Below are 7852 nucleotides of genomic sequence, written 5' to 3'. Positions count from 1 at the left end.
TGACCACACGACACCTCGTAATCTGCAGGCCTTCGGACTGAGCAGCGATCGCTTGGTAGGCCAAGTCCCTTCAAGGGCTGTAGTGTCATGGGGTTTGGTTTGGTTTGGTTAAATGCTTATTTTAAGTATTTACTGCCTGTTTCCTAATTTTTCTTTTTTTGCAAGTTGCTTTACGTCACACCGACACAGATAGATCTTATGGAGACGATGGGACAGGAAAGGTCTAGGAATGGGAAGGAAGCGTCCATAGCCTTAATTAAGCTACAGACCAAGCATTTGCTTGGTGTGAAAATAGGAAACCACGGAAAACTATCTTTAGGGCTAACGACAGTGGGGTTCGAACCCACTATCTCCCGAATACTGGATACTGGCCGCACTAAAGCGACTGCAGCTATCGAGCTCGGTCCTAGATTTTAAGTGCTTATTTACCTGCCTATTTTAGCCAAAATAAATGCCTGAACTTCAGGCCTCTAGTAATAAGGGGGCTGTCACACAGGCTCGATCGAACGACTGCGATCGACCGACTAAGAAAACAAACCTACAGAGGGCAGTGGCACCAGTCACACAGCATCGATCGTCAGCGATCAACTACGAGCGATGAAGATCGACTGGTTTGTAAAAACAGACGTGTCCGTTTTTCAGTCGCAGTCGTTCGATAATGGCGGACGCAACATAGTCATCTGTTGATGAAATCGAAACATTAATTTGCTTAGTGTATGAAAACAAAGTGGTGTATAATCCTAGACTCCCTGGATATAGTAATAGGGAGACCGTGAATTTTGTATGGCATTCTATAGTGTGGAGAATTGGGACAAAAACTGGTAAGTAATTATTAGATTTATTACGATTATCTTATGAATAGTGTTATCTTAGATTATTTATTGATAAAATATATTATACGGAATAGATTGGTAAAAAGAGTTACACTAGGAGAAGTAGTAATTATCATTCTTGTAACTTAATTGAAGAAATGTTTGGAAAACATAAGCAGTGCTTTCCTAACCTCCATCTCGTACCTAATGAAATGAATACCATTGTTTGCTTTAATGACAAATAAGTGTAGGCCTATGCCATAAGTAGGCCTACTACATGTATATTTTCTTTGTCACAATATTCTGATTCATTGTTTCAGGAAAAAGTTGTGCCAAAACATGGCAAATTCTGAGGGCTGGATATCGAACTTGGAGAGATAACATCCTCCCTCTCCTCCCAGGTTCTGCTGTACAGAAAACATAAAATGGGTCTACTTCAATGCCCTCAACTTTCTGGAACTCTTCATTGCTGGAAGAAGGTACAATTCTGTAATATTTATTTTTAAAAGTAGGCCTACATTACAGACCAGTGTTCTAGTTGTGAAAGAGTGAGGGGAAGATTCAGTCTGTAGGCCATAAGTTCCACCCATCTGTTCATTAATTTATCAGATATAACTGAAAGTAATATAATATAATCTAACCTAACAATCATCTTACTAAAATAATTATTGAAAGTAACAATTTCTTAAACAGAAGGCTTGTGTCCAGACTAAAATGTAGCTCCAATTTAGAAGAATTGCATTAATATGTTGTTCATTTTTTTCAGTTCTATAACAAACACATCTATGGAAGTGGCACCTGGTGTATGAGAGCCTTTTCACCAAGCTGAAATATAGGAGGAGGAAGCAGAAATAATTTGTGTTGGAGGGGTTTAACTCCTACAGTTCAGAAATTACTGAAGGGACTTCAACTTCCAGTCCAGTGGCTTCTGCTTCTACAAACAGCTTTGCCAGCAGTTAAAAATAAAAGAAACAGAAATGTGAAAGTGACAGTGATGTGTTAAGTGAATATTTAGAAAAGATACTTAAAACTGAAAAGAAAATATAATCAATGTTATTTTTAGTGTCTTCATGACAACATGGAAAGAATGAGTGTACTAGGTCGAAGGGTTTTCAAAGTTAAAATTCAGAAACTGTTGTATACAGTGTTAGACCAAGAAAGAATCTAATAAAATTTATGTTCTTGAGAAATGTTCTACTTTTTAAATTAAATCATTTTTTGTTATACTTATCTATCAATATTTATTGGAATCCTCAGTGAGTTATGTGTATTAGCACCTGATGGGAAAGAACCTTAACTCCAATTTTTATTAATTATTAGCATTATTACAGCATCTTAATTTGTATATTTTATGTGGTAGAACATGTATGGTTTACAAGGAAAGGAGTATTTTGAAATACATGTAGTAGGTCCTTTCTGTGTGTATGTAGTAAGCAGTTGTACAGCACAGGTGGTCTGAAACCAGACCAGCGTATTGATAGTTCTGTCCAAGAGCTGACTTCCTTCTTACGGTATACTGTTGATCACAACTGCAAACTCATTGCACTAGGTTTGTACAGCACAGGTGGTCTGAAACCAGACCAGCGTATTGATAGTTCTGTCCAAGAGCTGACTTCCTTCTTACGGTATACTGTTGATCGCAACTGCAAACTCATTGCACTAGGTTTGTACAGCACAGGTGGTCTGAAACCAGACCAGTGTAAAGACATTAGTAGTTTTGTCCAGGAGCTGACTGCCTTCTTACAGAATACTGTTGATCACAACTGCAAGCTCATTGCATTGGGTTTACTGCATCTGTGTTCAACGTTGCTTGCTATACTGCCATCCTGCGAAAATACACATCCTAAATACCTATTTGAAATTATCTACCTGTTCCAGTTTTGTATTCTCAACCTGACATTCAGTTCTATTTTATCTCCTCATTCCAAGTACTCTCCTGCCATTGTACCTGTCTGCACCAGCAATCACTACTTTCACGTCTGTTACCGTACTTATAATTTATTAACATATAGGCCTACAGAGGGCATCAAGGTAGACTGATTATTTTATTTCTTGTACTGTAGATCCATTAATATTATATTGCACAGTTTCAATAGACCAAGCTGTTTGCATAGGACAAAATTCTTACTACAGTTATACCTGACAGAATCCCTCCCTGCCACCTTATAACTTTGTAACTTAGGTAGCCTTTATCTCCTCATTCCAAGTACTCTCCTGCCATTGTACCTGTCTGCACCAGCAATCACTACTTTCATGTCTGTTACTGTACTTATAATTTATTAATAACATATAGGCCTACAGAGGGCATCAAGGTAGACTGATTATTTTATTTCTTGTGCTGTAGATCCTTATAAACAATGAAAAACAAAGATGAAAAATTCATTTGTAACTATTTTGACAAATGTTTCCACCAAAGTTTTGTAGATTTTAATCTACAACATAAGAAACTGCATTTTGTGTGATGTGATATTAAGGGGATATGATGGCAGAATATGTACATTATTTATAAAAAATATATTCATATGACAGTTACATGCTTGTAATAAAAGGTTGAGTAGATTAATTACCCTGTAAGTCAATCCAAGATCTTACAAGGCCCATACACCCTACTCTGTCAAACATTCATTTATATAATTGGTATTTACAAACAGTTTTGACAGGCAATGTAAGATATAGCAAAATTAAATCATTTACCACCTGAGGCCTAAATAACATTTTACTGTAGACGGCAATAGTAGTCTATTTAGTTGTTAGAAAGGCATACTCTTCACTTCTAAAAATAGAAGGCAAGGTGCTTGTTATTAGCACCTATTATTTTTTGCAGTGGTTGGTTCTCATTTTTGGTGAAATTGAAGGCAAAGTTTTCATTTTCCTTGAACTGATTCATAAGGAAAGTATTTCAGGATGGATAGATAGGCTTGGCACTGTTCATATCAGTAAAAAGGTTACATATGAACAATATACAGAAAGGCAAATCAACATTGTGGTAAGAAGGAGAGTCCTACCAGACCTTTGCGGAAAAAGGTGTTACTCTGTACCAAGGAGTTTACCAGCAATTTGGATGGAAGTGCAGGATTTATATTAATTGGTTTTATTATTGCCAAGTGAGCAATTAGATCAGCTTGCCAGTGCAAAGTTTGGGGAGACAGTACTTTATGCTTAGTGATGAGGGTAATAAACAAGACCTTGTGTGTAATTTACATGTAGTTGTGACAAGTATCAGTCTATTACACTGTCAACTTACTTATTAGAACAATGTTCCAGAAGCTTTTCCTATAGTTATTAAGCTAGTGTACAGAGCATTAGCCTCACCTGAACTCCTCAAGAAATGTACACATATGTGAATACACAGAATCCTAAAGAGAATTTACTTTGGAAGAGATGTCCATAGACAACCTTTCTTCACAGCCATTTGGTAAAATTAGCTGCTTTCGAAGCTGCTGTAGTCTTCAATGATATAAATTAAGACAGGATTGTCATTCTTGCAAAGTTTGGATATGGACCTGGATTCTTTGCACAAAACACAGTAGGCCTACAGAAATTCAGCAACATGTTTGTCATGAAAGCAATATGATACTATTCTGAACATGGCACAATAACAAAGAAGAGGAGAGGTGACAAGAGATTTGCAGAGGATCATGAGGGAGAGAAACAGTGTAAGGAACTCCATTGCTTTTATCATTTTCACAATATTCAGAGCATATGTCCATTTTTCTTTCTTTCAAAATTATTTACAGGGTTGTAATGAAACTTGACACACTATTTCTACATTAGGTAATGTAAATTTTGACTGGAAGCATTTCTTGATATGTCTATTATTTTGGTAGGTGGGATCTCACCAAGTGGTATGAAAAAAAAAAGCTGTTAACCTCCATCTAATAAACACCTCAAAATATCATTTGAAAAGACAGTAATTATGCCTCAAGATCCAGCATCATTAAAACAAATAAGCATAAATGGTATTAGTCTTATATTTGAAATACAATGAGCCACTTTTGTGAGGCTTTTGTTGGAATTTTCACCCTGTCAAGAATTGTGGCTGTAGTGCTCTATGAATGGCATCATATATAACAGGAACAAATCCACTGATGTATTGTGAGCAATCCTAAATCTGTATGAGTCACCAATGTCCAGAAACCTGTAGGCCTAAATAAATATATATCCACTGTTGATGGTAGCACCTTCAAATTATGAATTCAAATTGATGTACATAACAGTTTTCAGTCCTTTTTATCAATACTTTATTAGAATCCTGCAGAATGCCACTAATCTTTTATTTGATATATTTTGCCACGGACATACAGTAGTTGTTTCGAAGGTGAACATCACTTTTGACTTTAAACCTAAAAAAATCGTTGTGAATATTGAATTTAACGATAGTGTCAGCCTTTCTTCAGAACTTATACTTTTCCTGTAATTTGTTTGCCTGATGTTTATTATTTACTTCATTTTTTCCTCTAATTCCTTATACCGTAATTATTGATGGGCATTCGGTACTAGTTCCTGAATTTTTCTTCGTCATTCCACAACGAAGGCACACTTTGGTGGAATTCTCTAAGGCTCTTTACCTTATCCACTGCGATCGTCTGGTTCTTTCCTTTCTCCTAATATATTCATAGGTTAGAATCATATTTCCACCCGAATTATCGCTTTCACAACACATTCTTTTTCTCTCGTGAATATGAATACATCTGTAGCCTGTACGGTACTGGGCGGGAGTATCAGCTGTTTCCGTGCAGTCGATCCCTCTCGATCGATGAGCAGTGTGACAGGGTAAATGAATTTAGTCGTTAGTACTCGATGCCAGTTGGTCGCTCTTGATCGTTCGATGCCCTGTGTGACAGCGGGCTAAGCTATGTCTTTTGGTTTTCATTCGCAGGTATATTGTCTTTAGACTCCCGAGGAAGACGTTTACTTTTTTTTTAAATCGTGATTGAGTTAGACACAGTAAAGAAATAATCCATCTCTGTACAAGCCATGTGAGTTGTTGGAGGAGTGGAAGGTAAAGGTCTCCGCACTATCCGCAACCTTGCCACCAAGTGGTATTGAGTGGTTAGCTCTGTACCCGCAGAGACTTACTTTTGGTTTAGGCCGAGTGAACCTTGGGTAGGGTTATCAGATGTTCCTGTTTTCTAGGAACAGTCCCCGAATTTCACTTTCTGTCTCCGGATAAATTTGTATCTTGAATGTTCCTGGATTTAATCACTTCTACCCATAAATTACCAGATTTTCAGTGTTAACATGGTTTTCGGTGAACAATATATTGTTTAACTTTCTAACCATTTCTGGAAAAATAAACGAGTATTACGGCTTCTCTTCAGTGTGCTGTCTCTTTTGTCGATTCCTTGCATTCCTGCGTAATGCGCAGTTTGGATACTACCAAATACCAGTTCTACAGTGTGTAAATCCCACTTAGTTTGCAGCAATTGCGTTGTTCATAAGCACATGGGACACCTGCATGGTGTTGAATCTTATTAGAATAGTTTATACAGTTTGAAAATGTATAAAAAGCGAAAGATTTCAATAAGTGATTAGACGTTGAAAGATTTGTCTTGTCTCCATCGAGGTGTAAACGAATCCGCTACAGTTTGTTGTTTATGTACCAAATAATCTTTAGTGCCGGGAACGGCGGGAAAACATTTGGCATAGAACGCTTGGATACAGAAAAGGTGAACGTTCTTTGAGCTATGCAAGTGGTAGCGTGAAGTAAATAAGTAACACCGTATGTAAGCAAAATTAGTATTTCCATCCACTAATTTGTTTGAAAATTTCACCGATTGGTGAACAAATTTCCAGCAAAACACAACATTTACATTTTGGCTTCTATACCTGTTCCCGGAAATTGCGAAGAAAATCTGTTAACCTTGAAGTTTGAGCTTAGTGACATGTACCCGTCCAGAAGTAGAAAACTCATTCATACATTTTTTGACTTCTCGGGGGGAAATTGTACTCTCATCCTTCCGGGTAGACATAGCAAAGCATGAGGAAGAAAACTTATTCATATATATTTTTCTTGCCTAACAGTTGGTCCATAAATGCAGTAAGCACAGAAATAAATCAGTCGCACAGCTTATCTGACAGATATCAATAATCTTATGAATGGCAATCATACTAGATTTCGCTGGGAAGGTTTAACACTTATCCGTACTATGAGCGCCATCGTGATTGAACATGTTCAACCTGCTTTAGAAGCATACAATTTAACAGGGTTTTTTTTTTTTTTTTTTTTTTTTTGCTATTTTGCTTTACGTCGCACCGCACCGACACAGATATGTCTTATGGCGACGATGGGATAGGAAACGCCTAGGAATGGGAAGGTAGCGGCCGTGGCCTTAATTAAGGTACAGCCCCAGCATTTGCCTGGTATGAAAATGGGAAACCACGGAAAACCATCTTCAGGGCTGTCGACAGTGGGGTTCGAACCCACTATCTCCCGATTACTGGATACTGGCCTCACTTAAGCGACTGCAGCTATCGAGCTCGGTTAACAGTAAATAATTCAAGGAGTAAACGTTACATCTGCCCTAGGCGAAGGTAAAACCGAATCTCTGGCACAAATCGCTCTATGGAAATGTGTTCATCTGGGTAAATCCGTATCTGGTGAGATTAGTGAGTCTTCTGGTATGGGCTAGAAAAAGATTGTTACTTTCACTGAACATTCTCAGTTTAACCTTCAGCTCTGACAAAATGAAAGTGACTGAAGTATGAGCAATTATAATAACATAATTCCTTATGCAGGAAGACCCTGTGAAGGTTGGAGGTCAGCTGGTAGATACATTCCAGTCGGCTTGTCACACTGATACAGTACGTGATAAATCAAGACATATGCAGTCTAAATGGTATCGAATCAAAATGCCTGTTCGAGGTATCTGAGGCCGGATTAGTGTGATACGACGATTATTATTATTATTATTATTATTATTATTATTATTATTATTTATTATTCATACCCCACCTTTCAAAAATAGCATAACAAGCAGAAAGACCTGGATTCAGAGAGTGGATTCGAATGCCAACGACTCTCACATTCTGGAAATTAA

The 7852-nt window shown here is 37.4% G+C and overlaps 1 long non-coding RNA gene across 1 annotated transcript; it reads left to right on the top strand.

The window, feature by feature from the left end:
- The first annotated feature begins 494 nt into the window (after nt 1–494).
- Nucleotides 495–1963, top strand: LOC137500574 (uncharacterized). The gene is made up of 3 exons (XR_011018097.1): nt 495–821; nt 1133–1291; nt 1579–1963. It is a non-coding gene; the product is annotated as an uncharacterized lncRNA (long non-coding RNA).
- The last annotated feature ends 5889 nt before the right edge of the window (nt 1964–7852 follow it).

Source organism: Anabrus simplex, chromosome 4, assembly GCF_040414725.1.
Source record: "Anabrus simplex isolate iqAnaSimp1 chromosome 4, ASM4041472v1, whole genome shotgun sequence".
Lineage (NCBI taxonomy): Eukaryota > Metazoa > Arthropoda > Insecta > Orthoptera > Tettigoniidae > Anabrus > Anabrus simplex.
Note: the sequence above shows the minus strand (reverse complement) of the source record. Positions and strands in the feature narration are given on the sequence as shown.